This window comes from Antennarius striatus, chromosome 6, assembly GCF_040054535.1.
Source record: "Antennarius striatus isolate MH-2024 chromosome 6, ASM4005453v1, whole genome shotgun sequence".
Classification (NCBI taxonomy): domain Eukaryota; kingdom Metazoa; phylum Chordata; class Actinopteri; order Lophiiformes; family Antennariidae; genus Antennarius; species Antennarius striatus.
Window position 1 is genome coordinate 11080166 of NC_090781.1, and position 15999 is coordinate 11096164.

A 15999-nucleotide genomic window follows, 5' to 3' on the forward strand; every position below is an offset into this window, starting at 1 on the left:
CAGATCTAAATGCATGATTCCTGGTGACGGATTCTTGTCACACCAACGTTGCTTTTGTGTCTTTGCTCATTAAACCTGACTTTTCGCTACAGACAGCAACAATTCCCTGATCTTCAGTCCAGTTTTGCCGTCTTCACTGGAGTTTTGTTCACATGCTGCAGAAAACAAAATAAGAACAATATTCAAACGTTACTCCAGTCATTTCTTTCATGACTCATGACAGCAAACAGTCAGACTGGGATCAGATAGTGAATTGTGACTGATTATGGACACAGACATGTTTTAACATATTTATAACTAACTTGAGTGTAACTAATACATGTTTAATTCAAGCTTATGAGAGATATAATGGTGTGTGTTAATAGAGATACACATAAATGCCACAGATGGCCTGCAGTATGCTTGTTCCTGAGCGTAAGTGAAAATACATAAATACGTTATTATAGCCTTTAGTCCTAAAACATTTAACATTAGTATTTGCATTAATCCAGGCTTTGTTAAACTCCATCCAATCCCCTCTGCAACGACTGAAAAATGATCTGCACGTAATAAACAAAAGGAAACGCATTGTGCCCCTCGCTGTATAATATGTTGTGTTCATGTTGTGTGTCTTCTCCTGATGTGGACACTGTTTTCACAGTATAATCCAGCGTTGGGTTACTCTGGCTCCTCTCTGGAGTGGACAGTGGGAGTTGGCAGCAAACACTTCACAGTATGAATGACTTCCTTTGCTGTGGGCCTGGACAGTGGTATCTGTCAGGCCTCCACCCCCCAACCCACCACCCCATCACTTCCTCCACCTCTCCCCTATTGTCTCTTCAGAGTCAGTCACAAGCCCTTGCTCAAGTCACGCTTTGCCTCTCTCATCTCCATCATTCTGCCCTCTTGCCCACTGCCCCAAGTGACTGGGGCCTGGATCACACGATGTTTCACTCAATTAGCTGGTAAACCCCTCTCCTTAGGCCTCTTGGGTGTCCTCCCACCTCCTTATTTTTCCTCTCCCTTCGTTCAACTGTCCCATGGCATTGCCACCCACACACACCACTTCCTGTTGCTCCCTTTGATTCCCATGTTGCCCTGTAGGGCTCAATTGCCCCCCGTTAGGGGCTGAAGGCAGGAAAGAGAGAGGGGTTGCTGGTTGTTGGCAGGGCAGTGGAAAAACCGAGAAGACATTTGCCGTAAACTCCATCAACAGTAAGTGAATCACTCTCAGCTGTGCTTCACTGAGAAGTGAAACCCTGGCTGTACTCTTCCAGCCCTTAAGGAATTGACTTTTTGTCTAATTTTGATATCCTTATATCTTATACCTAGTCACTACATATAGCCCAGTGAGAAATCATTTATTCAGTCACTTCACAAAGGAGAAACTGCAGCTATAGACTGTATTATTAAATCAATAATGCAGCTGAAAGTAGGCCCTGTAGTTTAGTTTCATTGCATCACTGCATTCATTTCCATTGCACCAATCACATACGCTGATTAGAAAAATATGTATTAACTGTCCATTTTATTTTTCTACAATTCTTCATCTTTTGTGGGTTCTGAGAAGTGGGAGGGTTTTCATCACAGGGCAGACATTTACTCTTCTACTCACCCATGTGAAACATAGAGCCACCGGTTCTCCTGTAGGGGATGAATCTGGACAGTGGGAGGACGCTGGTGCAATCAGAACACACGACAGAGAGAACCACTGCACAACCATGCTGCCAATAGTTTTACAAAATATATTATAATAGGATAATACATGTGTTGATACATTGGCAGGAACAAAAAATGGGAATGTACTGTAGTCCATTATTATAACAAGTTTTAGAATAAAAGATTGTACTTCTAAATACTAGATGATTGACTGCACAAATGTTTTATTGTAAATATATATCACTAAATACAAATAAAGACATTTTAATTTAAAGTGTGAGGTACACTCCATGACTATTATTGTAAACAAATGATTGTGTATTTATTACATTGCAGAGAGCAATAAATGATTACTGAATCTTTACATACAGATAAAACGTCAGTCTTTTCACAACCACAGATTCATCACAAATATCTTGTGACGATATTCAATTCCATTCGTCTGACGTGGAGATTCAATGACACCTCAAACTGTCAGGATCCTTGTTGCTGCTTCACAGAAACTGATTGGACTTAATGTTTTATGAAAGATTGGAACCTTCAATTTTTTAAATTACAAACAGTACTGATCACAGACCAAAGACTGTGATCAGTACTATTAAGTGTGTAAAGTGCCGCTTCGGCAGAAGACAAACAGCATCTTACCATCTTATGTAGTGTTGCACGTATATTTTTAGATGATGTACGTCTCTAGTTATAAAAGCATCTGGCCAAAGACTAAACAGCATGTGTGTTGTTAGATAAACTGAACTTACTGTAAATTGTAGGTTATCTTGGTGTTACATCGTCATAATGACGCCATTCTCTTTCGATTTATATGATATGAAAACAACGGTTCCTCTTTACTTTGTCTGTTTCCCACCTCTTTGGGTCTCACACATCTCTAGTTTCTTCAAACCACAAAGACGCTCAACAACTGTTGTTTCCCAGAGGATGTAAAAGGAAAATCAGGTTTTATGTTCGATATAAAAAAATGAACTGGTTTGTCTAATTGCATCTACTGACAGTAACTATTTCTGTGAGACTGTAAAATCTGACATACGTGTCTTCCCAGGTAGAGGCGACTGTGACGTCACATCTGGTTGTGTACGTGCCGACCTGCACTCCCGTGTGTGTTCAAATGACTTGTGGCCTCAGTGCGACTAAAAAAACAATTCGCACATGGGCAACCGCAGAGAAGTGAACATGGCTGCCACCAGAAGATGAGAACACAAAAAGAGACAGGCGTCAGAAGTGCAGCGGAGGGCCGTCTACACACACATGTGGGTATGAAAAAACACACGTATAGGCACAAGTTTAGAAACACACACACACACACAGCGGGGTGACACAAAACCACGCACCCACAGGTTTCACTTCTGCTTGGTGTGGCAGCTTTCTTGAAACACCAGAGATTATGGTTCAGGAGGAGGTCAGGCCTCGTGCGTGCACACAGACACACACGCACGCACACACACACACACACACACACTGATAGTGTGTCGCTTTGCTGGTGCACACACACTGTATCTTTCTTTACCTGTCAGAGTAGTGCAATTCTGCAAGAATCAGGCTCTGTCGGAGGATAGAGTGATGGAGACACTACAGGGGACAAAATAGTCGTGGTGACAACAGACTCAACCGATGGAGACCCTGTCTCAGACCCTTAAAACACACTCTTTACCTTTAACCTTGTGTCACCACGTAGGTGTGTGTGTGTGTGCGCGTGTGCGCGCGTTTCTGTCTGCGCGGCCTGCATGGGGACAAGCGTGTGTGAGCGTGGGTAGGGGTGAGAGCAGCGCGGGTTGGGGGAGAGGTTGCAGGCTGCGCAGGGGAGAGTGAGTCTTTCTCATGGCCCCGGGGCCCTCCGTGGACCCCGCTCTTGGCTCGTGATTGGTTAACTCACAGTCACTGGGACCAGACGGAACACACGCGCGCGCGCGCGCGAGAAAAGGGGTGGGGGGGGTGGGGTTGGGTGGGGTAGGGGGGTAGGGGGGTGGGGTGGGGAGACAGGAAGAGAAAGAGAAAAGAACGAAGCGGCAGTTAGGAAGTCACCCATGTTGACTCGAACACTAGGAGACAGAAAGAGAGAAAGTGAAGCCGACACCGTCTGTCAAGTGAGTCCGTGTGTCTGTCAGTCAGTGTCGGACTTAACGCGGAGAGGAAGAAGCCGGCGCGCCAGCTGCCCGTCAAAGGAGGACTCCGCCCTCTGCTGGCTGCTTCCTGCTACTACATCACTGACGACAGGAGGGATCGGTTCTGAGAGATGAGCAGACGCCCGCCACATGATGCCTGTCTCCAATGTGAGATTTATGAATGAATTTATAATAAATGGAAGCAGCTAACTCCTGAAGGTGAGTCGCTACAGGAAATGAATGGCAGTGTGAGCACAGAGCAAAACTTGAAATGAGATCTATAATATCAGTAGAAATATATTTTTCAGAGTAATCTTGAAGCCCAGTCTACTACAGTAGATATTAAAGATGTCAAAAAATCTGTCTATGACAGTGTTTGAGAAAGCCCTTTTCAGATATACCCATATAAGCACACGCATGTTAACACCCATACCCACAGAATACATCCCTACATCCTCCACACACTTTACCGAGGATAATAAACCAGAAAGGACATTCTAACTCTGGTATGAAATCTTTTGGAAAAATTTTTGCTTACTATTTTACTTTTTCTGTTTTTTTTCCCAATATGACTACTTGCAACAACAGTCACAAGATGCAACACATGTGACGTTTTTAAAACTGGATATTCTTATCCCAATGAATTCAAAAATTCAAGTTTTATTTAGGTATTTATTTCCAAACACAGAGCCATATAATTCCAGTATTTTCAAAATAAGTAGAATAATGGAAAAGTTTCTGTCAGTGACAGCAAGATGAAGCATCAGTGAAAAAACAGGATGTGCATCACAGTTTACAGTAATCTAATGTGAGCCGTGTGTCTGAAGTAGCCTCCTATTAACAGGACAGTCTCTCAGCTGGCCAAACAGCCCTCACCATTAATGCTGCAGCGTTATGTGTCGGACACCCGCTGAGCCAAAGCAGCATCAGGAGGCCGGAGTCTGTTTAAAGGCCGCCTCGGGCACAGAGAAACATCCATTTGTCAAGAGCTAATGGCCATCTTTAGCGCACGGGCTCACATAGACAGACATTAACATTAAGCACCGACCCAGAGCAGGCAGGATTAAAACAATAGTTTATACAGTAGTCTCTGTTCAGCAGCCTATAAATTACCTTCTGTATCAACACACCATAAGAGTGTTTCTATAGATTATACACACTCACTTGTAGGGGTGTATACAGACACCTTCAAGCAGGTCTGGCACTTTAGCATTAGTACAAGTGGCAAGGCTGTTTATCCAGCAGTCAGCTGGTAATGCCTGTTAAGATAAGTGCTTCTCTTAGATGTAAGAGATGCACACTTGGTCAAACACACACACACACACACACACACACACACACACACACACACACACACACACACACACACACACACACACACACACACACACACACACACCACTAAAGACCTTCATGGTCCCCAGATGATTATCCAGATGATAATTCTCATTGCCTCCAGCGCTACCATGAGGTTGACATTTGTGGTTTTGATTGAAATATCTCTACACTCTTGGGATTAGTTGTTGAATATTCGTCACACAGATTTTACGACAGTCTCTGTTTTAGTCATTCTGTTAATTCAGTATCCAATCAGGTTAAAAGTTCATGTTTTTTATTGAATAAAGTATACTTTTTCAACAAACTGAAATAAAACTCTAAAATAAGTGTAACCAAATATACACAACACATACTAGATCTGTTTAGTCTTCTGTGAAAGTGTGGTAACCTCTGTGCCCATAAAGAATGAGAAGAGAAGCTGCTCTTCTGAAGGTTGAAATACTTAAAAAGGGGAAGCAGAAGTTTTTTATGATGAACTCAACATGAGAAGAAACATCTCCGTCACCCTTAATATGTGTCATTACTGGAAAATATGTGCAATCTTCTCGGAGATCCCCAAGTCTTTCTGTGGAAGACTTGGGTTACTGTTTGGTGGTCTAATCTGAGGCCATTCAGGTGTGATGTCACATTAAAAAAAAATTCTCTTAGTTTGTGTCAGTCTTTTTCATCAGTGTTTCAGACACGTCATTCATAAGCACCTTTAATATTTCCCTATCTTTTTTATGATTTCTCATATCCACTGTTTAACTCAATGAACACTTGTGTGCTGGTTATCACCTTGCACATTCATTGAGGTGTGCTGGCTTTGTCATTGTGACAGCGCTGCTCCTGTGTGCGTTCACCAGTTCTGACGAGAGGTGGTAACCCTGGCAACAGCTGCCGAGGCCACTCTTTCCTCCCTGACACCCTTTGCTCACCCTCTCCCTCTCTCTATCTCTCTGTCTCGCTCACCTGTTGAGTCAACACAATAGTGTTCATTAACTTCCTGTTCAAGGTCTCACACTAATCCCCCACGGTGCATTGAGGGCATGTTTTGTATTGTGCACAAGCATGAACATATGCTTTTTCAACACAAACAAATAATTTAAACTTTCATTCTCATGCTAATGTGGTTTATTTAGCATTTTTATCATCAGTACATGTGTCAACTGTCACAGAACGTCTGAAAGCCAATGGATTTCCTGTGTCCCACAGGCCCTTTGGAAATCTAGCAGGTTTCTTACAGGCAAACACAGAGGCCACCTGCATCGACAAAGGAATGAAAGGCTTGTTCTAGAGCGCTTAATATGGTATGCGAACTGGTGTCATGGTTACAACATTCAACTTCCACGCAGATGACCTAGAGATGATACAAGATTTTATTTATTTAATTTAAACTTTTGCTGCTTTTAGATAATTTCAAACTTTTCTGTGACTTTGATTTTTTTTTCTTCATAAATCATACACTAATAAGTAGCCTTGTTTCATTGTATATGACGAGAAAACTGCTAAATGAAATATGAGGCATCGTCTACTTTCGTCTGTGTACCAATTCTGAGCTAATGCTGGTTCAATAAACTTTGCTTCGGGCTTTATGACATATGTTTTCAGTGATTTCACTTGTTTTAGGTTTTTTTTTTTTTTTTTGATATAGCTGTCTACACATGGGGTTATTATTGTTCCAAATCACCATTTCATTCCATCATGTCCTGCCACAGTCTAATGTTGTGCAAGATTTATTTACAGCTCAGTTTACTTGGTTACAGATCTACAGTGTGCGACAACATGCTCAGATGTGGTTTATTTTACAGACTAACCACTCTGATTTATCAAGACCCATTCAGGGTTAACAGCAACTAACTCATGGTTTTTATCAAACTCTGACAGAAGATCAGATTTAAATCCATCTATGATTCAATCATTGCATTTGGAACAGTATGAAGATTGAAGCAGAACCACCTGAGAAAAAACATGCATTTAGGGGCGGCAGTGGCTCAGTGGTAGAGCAAGGCCGTCCAATGTTCCTAAGATCGGCGGTTCGATTCCCGCTCCCACCCAAAAAAAACATCTAGAGTGTGAGCTGACAGTGGGTGGTGTCAGCTCACCTCCGAAGCACTGACAAGGCGCCTTTGAGCAAGGTGTCGTCCCCTTTTACAATGCTCATTTGGGCGCAGAAAGGGGATGCCCGCCACTCTACCTCCCCATGCATTCCTACAGGCCCCCTTTAGAGTGTGTGTGTGTGTGTGTGTGTGTGTGTGTGTGTGTGTGTGTGTGTGTGTGTGTGTGTGTGTGTGTGTGTGTGTGTGTGTGTGTGTGTGTGTGTGTGTGTGTGTGTGCTACAGGGGCCTGTACAAACTAACATGTATGCATGCGTTTGAAGTATTTACTAACTAGAGTGTGCTCTTAATTTACCTTTGGGGATCAGATTAGTATATAAAATTTTAAAACATGTTTTTTTTTTAATGCTGAAGTATACATGGATGTAAACACAGTGAGAGACTGGAGAGAATGTTTGTGTGTGTGCGTGTGTGTGTGTGTGTCTTTCTTTCTGTCTGTCTGTCTGTCTGTCTGTCTGTCTGTCTGTCTGTCTGTCTGTCTGTCTGTCTGTCTGTCTGTCTGTCTGTCTGTCTGTCTGTCTGTCTGTCTGTCTGTCTGTCTGTCCGTGCCTGTGTCTGTATGACTTACATTACCAAGAAGTGTGAGCACAGTTCAGAATAAAAGCAAACCACAAAGGCAGCAACAGGTTACACAAAGTTTCCCAAGATAAGCTCACATCAAACCTGACAAAGATGAAATTAAACTAAACTTCTTCCTCCTCCTTCACTCCAAGGCACAGACAGAAACAAATTAATACCTTTAATTTCTCAATATCATATACTAGTATTTAGAGGAATGAGGCATTTAAGTCCACGCTTCCTTGTGTTACTGATGAATAGATAGTTTCTCAGTGGTGGAAACTAGAGGAGTGAAAATCTTACTATTGTGTACTCTGTATGCGTCACAAGAGACAGACCCTTGATATTTATTTTGTGAAAATAAATGTTTGGTTTGATTCATGTCATCAGGCTCATTTGAGACTTTGGATGAGAAGCAAAGAACGAGATAAAAATGTACTGAACATTTTACTTCAGCATTTTAAACTTGGATTAAGCAGCAGAAACTCGTGGGTTGATTCACCAAAAGAAGAAGAAGCGTGTTTTGGTCTCACACAAACAGATTCTGACTACATCCTGTAAAAAAAGAAAGTAAAAACACATCATAAAGAGATAAAAGCTCAGAAAAGATGCTGCTGATTTTAGATGAACTCATTTGGATTGTGGCTGCAGGTTAATTTATCTTCTGCGTGAGGATTATGACATTTATGGCCAAAGGATGGCTTTCCGATGGTTTGAGGGCACGGCAGACGCACAGCGTTGTAACGATGTAACTCAGGATGATGCTGGAGCTGAGCGGGTTTGGGATCTTTATGGAGCTGATGGAGGATTTACAATTACTGGCCCACAGAAACACGCGGCAAAACCTATCTGTGCATGTGTGCTTTGTTTTCTTGGTGTCGAATCGAACAGAAACAAATAACATACACTATATACTGTATAGCAAATGTATAACAAGCATGAATCTGGAACGCCATGTTTTCTTCCCCTTTTTATGTTTGTTTGTTTGTTTCTTCCATAGACAGCAGAATATATCCAACTCCTGGTGGATTTCAGTTCATTTCTTTGGAATGGGAAAGATTTGATATTGATTTGAGGTGGATCCGTATCCAGCTGCAGGTCTGGGAAAAAAAATTTTTTCACAGCTATCAGGTGGTAGAGTCCCCTGGAATGCCTTTGTACTGTCAAAGACATCACACACAAATGCACGCACGCACGCACGCACGCACACACACACACACACACACACATGTATCTGGATTAACACAGTCTTGATTTAGCCTCTTCACTTCAATTAAAAAGAGACCCGTCAGCTATGATTCACACTTGTGGTGCAGCGTTCCATGGACTGTAATGATGCATCAAATATACAACAACCACTGATTTACTTTTGCTTTTAATTATTGTTTGGCCTGCCCTCTGTGTGTGTGTGTGTGTGTGTGTGTGTGTGTGTGTGTGTGTGTGTGTGTGTGTGTGTGTGTGTGTGTGTGTGTGTGTGCGTGCGTGCGTGCGTGCGTGCGTGCGTGTGTGTGTGTGTGTGTGTGTGTGTGTGTGCGAGAAGCACCCACAGAGTGCACTGACAGGGCAGAGGTACTTCCACCCTCACTGGTGCATCACAACTTAACAGCAAACCACAGTCAGTTCTGCAAACTCTACAGGAACCAGAGTTCAGATGTGATCCTGAACCTACTTGCAGTCAGAGTTCATTCTCTTTGACGACAGCTCTTTCCTTTAGAATGTGTCATTTCTAATTTTTGATCAGATTGACTCATGTAAATTGCAAATGCCTTCCTGCGTAAGCCTTTACAAAAAAAAAGAAAGAGGTGACTGAAAAGCAGCAGACCCAGCGAAACCTCCAGTGAGTAACAACCTGTGACCCCAGACAACTTATCTATTTAACTCAACTTAAATTTGAAACACAAACTTTGTAGCGTTAGTCTCTTACGGTGGTGAATTACAGCATTTTGAATCAATACACTGTCTGACTTGAGCAAACACGTCTTTTGCGGTTATTCGTTTCTGTTCAGGTGAAGTGAAACTAGTCCCAGAGAAAGAACACCACAGTGGCCAGAGCAAAAAGTCCTGACCCCTGAGACAGCTGAGCAGCAGCATGTGTGGGACCCAAAAAAAAAAAAAGCAGCATTAGAGGGAAGCTCTTGACGCCAGCCGCCTGTGTGGTTTCCCCATCGGTCGCTGCTTCCCTGTCTGCAGGGGAAGCAGGACAGTGCCAGGGTGCAGTGTTTTATGAGCTGGTCTCAACCAAACTCACCACTTTCCCACAAGTATTGCACTGAAGGACGTGACACCGGCCACGTAGATGCTGCAGCCAGAGCACAGCAAACATACTGTATATTGTGCAAATACATATAGGCTTATGTTACATGAATATTTCATATCAGTTTTTCGGAAAAAATATCTCTACTTTGCTCTACTACATTAGCGGTCCAAATTGAAGCATCGACTTTGTTCGTCATTCTCATGTCAACAGCAATTGTCTTTTTTTTTCTGGAGCTTTAGGTCTCTTCAGGAGCTGGAAACTTAGTTATCATAGGACACCTTACACCTGCAACACTAGAATATTTTTTAACAACAGGTATATTTTGTCGAGCTAAATAATAAATGCTCATCTTAAAATGTAGTTCAAAAAATGACTTAGGTGTATAACAATTCGGAGACTGTATTTTCTTCTGACCTGAGTGATTCCAAAAAAAGATTGGGATGCTGTCTAGAATGATAGAAAGATAGAAAGAAACACATGTAGTATTTTATCTCATTTTGATAAAATATATAAAATCATTCATTCATTCATTCTTCCTGAAGATGAGGCGATTAAAATTGTCTTGTTTTCAGCTGCTTATCCAAAATATGGGTCGTGGGTTACGCTGGCACCGATCCCAACTGGCTGCGGGTGAAAGAGTACACCCTGGGTGGAGAGTAACCCTGTAACCCTAACCCTAAATTTAACCTTAACCTTAATGCTAACCCTAATCTTAACCCAAACCCTATAACCCTAACCTTTACCCTAATTCTATAACCCTAACCCTAATTCTAACCTTAAACTTAACACCAACCCTAACCCTAACTCTACTCCCAACCCTAAACTTAACCTAAATTTTAACTTGAAGCGTAACTTTAACCTAACCGTAACCTTTGTAAATAGACTCATAGCTGCTTATTGACAAATATGATGAATTCATTTTCTTGGTATTTTCTTTCATACAACTGAACACCTGAATATCGCTGGACGTCTTTCCAACACGTCTGCTTCCAGTATATCCGCCAGATGAGATTATCTTGTGGAATATGACCTCTAGAGGCCCTATAGACAATTTAGCGTGATGCACACAGAACAGTTCAACATTTTTGTCCACACCCTATTTATCTTTCCCGCGTGCATGACGTTTGGAGGAGTTCACATCCGCAGTTTGGCAGCAATGATGTGCCAAATAATTAAACAATAATTATGATAATGCAGCGATCAAAGTTGGTGAACAGATAAAAGAAATCAAGAATGTAAATGAGGCAAAGGAAATAAAAAGTGGAGCCTTTTAAGAAATCAAGGAATGGGAAAATTCAACAGGGAATATTTAAGTGATGCATGATGCCTGTTTATTTAGACTGAATCTGCATCTTAAATCCAGTCAACTAATGTTCCCTTCTAACACAAACTAGCTGACAAACATAAACAAAAACATTGCAAATGAAAATCATTGCAGTTGAAAAAGTGGGTTTTAAGTGTGTGTTGGCATATCCTCTGTGAGGCAGACCACAGATGGGTCACACACCCAGAGTGTGTGGTGACCTATGCTCCAGCCAACCATCAGTGGTTTAAATTATAACCCTAAATTTTTTCATATCACAGCCATGTCTTCTCTTCCCATAGTAATTAGGGGCCACACTCTCAAGCCACACAGTCACTGTAGGAATGCGCAATGACACAAAGTCCCTTAACTTAACGCCTGGTACCGCTTAGGTCCACAGCTGTGTGAACTAAAATGCGCAGAATGCAACTGATATATGTTAACACGAACATTTCCCTCTGGGTGTTTAACAGGATGTAGTCGATTACAGTGAAACATGGAGTATTACTGCATGATTGATGTAAGCTGGCAGAGAAGAATGACAACAGAAAGTCAAAGGCATCGTTACTGAGCCTTTAAGTCTTGAGGAGCAAAATAAGAGACCTAAGGCCTTACTTTTCAAAGTAAGAAGAAGAAGAAAAGCTTGTGACTCGCATCTTTCCTGAGGAAAGGTGAGAATCTAATCCCTCGTCATTGTGAGCTGATTGCCATGTTTTCATACACTGAATTACAGCATATGTGGTGTGGGGGGGCTGCTAAAAATATTTAGTCAGACCAACACTGACATCTAGTGGCGGCTTGACGTTTTAACACATCGAAAGCTGCGAAATCAGTGCCTCTTCAGTAGAATGTAATACGTTTGGCTCTAGGAGAAAGACGAAAACTGAAATAAAAACTGTTTTTTTTTTGTTTAAAAAACAATTTGATTCATCATCAAGTTTTTAAAACTTTCTTACTAGAGATTAAGGTAGATATATGACATCACTTGATTTCTGAAAAGACCTACATTTTATAATGAATGCATATACTTAGATGTGCTACCAGTTCAAATTAAAGGATTTCAAATGCATCTGTAACACAACACATTAACACCTTAATTCAGTTCATGGTGACCGTTGAACTTTGGCTCCAGATACCCAAATAAACCAAACTTAATGACTGAGCAGAATCTATTTGGAGCGTCAGACATCTGATAGAAAAGAAACTGAATGGCATCGTATCCTGCTCTGAGAGAAGGACTGTTGGGTCCTGCTATTTCAAAAAAAATCCAGCCTTTTATCTAAAAGGCTGGATTTTTTAAAACCAGACAGTGTGTGTGTGTGTGTGTGTGTGTGTGTGTGTGTGTGTGTGTGTGTGTGTGTGTGTGTGTGTGTGTGTGTGTGTGTGTGTGTGTGTGTGTGTGTGTGTGTGTTTGTGTGTAAACTTTCAAACAACCATATATGTCATTGCGAAGGAAGCTGTTTATAGGCGGGATTAACTTCACAATTTATAATATATAGGTGACAACATAAGCCTCTTTAAAGGATTGATGTTTGCAGATACATTTATAAGAATGCTAATATATTTTGGCCAGGACCAAAGGGCAATTATGTAAAACACGGAGGTGGCATAAACCAGCGCATTTCCAGCTACATCTTACAATGCCATCACCTTTCTGTGTTTTCTGTCAAGGTTAGGCAGAAGAGATAATACAAAGATGTGTGAGCGTGTGCGAGTGGGGGAGGGGGTGGGGTTGAGTCATCTGGATGAGTCATGTGCAGTGTGTGTGGACAGCTCAGTGAAGAATGGATGGGGAGATGAAGACTGGGGTGTGGAGGCCAGACTGGAAAAGCTAAGCCGTCACAGGGCTCAGTGTGACAGAATCGAAGATCCTATTGTCAGTCACAATTCAAGGAGGATAAATGATCACACTCTGCATATTGTAATCTACTGTCAGATACACTGTAGTGTATTCCTGAGAGACAAAATGATGAATACATTAATATTATTCATATGGGCTCACGCCTGCAGTATGCACTCACGACCAGCAGGGGGCCACTCCATTTGCAGCCTCACTGCAATATCTCAAATGGAGCTGTAACAAAGTGGAACAGAAATAGTCTGGGGACTGTGGGAAAGTTTTACAAAAAAAAAAAAAAAGGCAGCCAGAAATAAGGACTATTGGTTTTTCAAGACAAGCTGCTAAAGAGAATTTGGGTGCCTGGAAGTGTTTGTACACCAGCACCACCAGTTATTTCACCGAGCACAGCCTCTCCTCTGCTCCCCATACTCCCTCTGTCCCCTGGAGAATGGGTTCACATCAAAGGCTCCTGTACATACCTGATGCCATGGTTCTCCCTTTCCCTCGCATCCTCATAACCCACAGCGCGGTGTGGGTATGGCTTGTGGCTCATTCACACAACGGATCTACAGACGACCTACAATATTTAAAAGGAGCATCCTTATAAATGCTGCACTGCATTTTCCAAGCTATGATATTGCACTGACAAATATTCAGCAGAGAGAATCGTGATCATTTAGGGCCGAATTTATCTGACCTCTCTGTGGTGAGTCAGTGCAGAAGACCAGGTTAACCCATCAATCTAACAGATCCCCTGAGTTAAAAAGACCGATGACAAAGACACTCCATCTACACGCACAGAGGCATCGACAGCCTCAACTTTTACGCACTGCCTCTGTCATACCAGAGAACGAGTGAACACCTGGCACTGTGATGCGCTGGCTAGTTGGACGTCACATCGAGATGAAATGTGGAGAAAGAAAAAAATAAAACAGTGCCTCTTCTACAGAGCCCACACCTGCGTACGATGAACGAACAGTCAGGTCTGGTGGAATAAAACTGCCGTTGGGTGATTCTGTTTAATTAATTCTCACCCACCACCATTGACTTTCCAACAGGGATGAGGGGAGTGATGAAAGATTCATGAGCAATGGTGATGTTGAAGTCAGGAGTTTTATGTCAGTGTGAGTGTGTGTGTGTGTGTGTGTGGGGGGGGGGGGTACTGTAACTGTAATGCCCCCATCCCCACACACAAAATAAATATACATGAGAAGGAAATATGCCTGCATTGCAATACTTACAGCATAATTCAGAGAGCTGATGTGAAACAGAGGGTATAGTGGGGAGAATACCGTCATTGCTTTGCTTTATTGTTGCGCCCACAAAGAGTAATTCTCTATTTTATCAATGGACAACAGCACCACAGCTGACATGACTCCGGGCCTTCATTTCTAACAAGCTACAGATTGGAAACCAGGCTGAATCATAGCAGCCGTGGTGCCTCCATGCATACGAATTGATGCAGCTGTACTAGAATGAGGCAGAGAGAGGAGGAAAGAAGGTGAGAGAGAGACTGAGTGGGAAGGAAAGAGGAAGAAAATAAAGAGTGAGGAACGACTGGGAAGAGGAAGAGTGGAAAAGCAGAATACTGATTAGTAGTGTGTGTAAGAGAGGGGGGCGGATGAGGGGAGGTGGGGCAGGAGCAACACTCTGCAGGTGAACGCTAAGCCCTGCCAGATTTTTTCTCTGGTTCTCTCCACCTGAACATGTAACAGAGGAACCAACAGATCAACCAGTTGGATGGAAAGACATGGAGAAATGGACGGAGAATAAATGAGAAGAATCGGAAAATAATTAAAGGATTGGAGACAGAGAGAGAGACATGTATGTCTGTGTGTGTGTTTAGGGTATCTTGTAGCATAATAATGACACAAGGGATCAGACAGTCTGTATAGAGACGTTCCCTGGACATCCGTCCCTCCCTCCTACTTTTTCACCAGCTATCTCTGTCTCTTTGTCTTTTTCTCTCGCTGACACTTGCAACTGCTGCATTGGAGCAGACATGTTTCTTCTGGGGAGGAAGTTATAAGAGGATGGGTTGTGGTGGTGTTGGAGAGCTGGAAATGATATTTCTATGCAATGTATGAAAGGAGGGAATCCGAAGGTTGTGAAATACAGCCATGGGCTGAAAGTTGGAGGCAGGAGGGGTTGAAATGAGCAGAAGAACATGAGCTGCGCTGAGGCTCTTGCTCCCACTGACGTAGTTCTTTTTTCATACTTAATTCATGACGGCTCAGAGAGAACATTGATGGCTGGTTCTGATAATTGTGTGAGTGAAAGTATTGGCCAACGCCACCTTTGATTCTCCATGACTTATTTATGTTCTGCTCATTAGTTTTTATAACTCATCCCATCTTTACGTCTCCTCTTGAAAGAGATGCCAGTCTGGACCTCACAGATAGTTGTGCTTCAGGACTTAATGAGTGTGATGATGGAGTTGTGTAGGTGTTACAGAAAGCTGCAGCTATAATGTTCTTAAAGCAAAGGTGGGATCCTTCTTATACATGGAAGTGACAGATTGGTCAACTTTTTAACAAAACATTTCTGTTACATCTTTCCAAATATTTTTAAGAGTCAAAAATTCTCCTGGTAAATAAAGGATTTTTGTGGAGAACACCATCAATATCAATGCCAATAATAATTTGATTAAACAGAACTGGTAATTGGGCATGAAATAATCATTATAATGTAATTTATGCAAAATCAGAACAATAATAAGAATGTTTACTCTTTTTACATTAAAATTGTAATGATGCAATGTGACGTATGGATTTGTTAGAGAGCACTGGAATCACTTCCATGTCATATTAGTCCAACAGTTTCTGATTTGTTCATCTGCAGGCAGTCTCCAATTG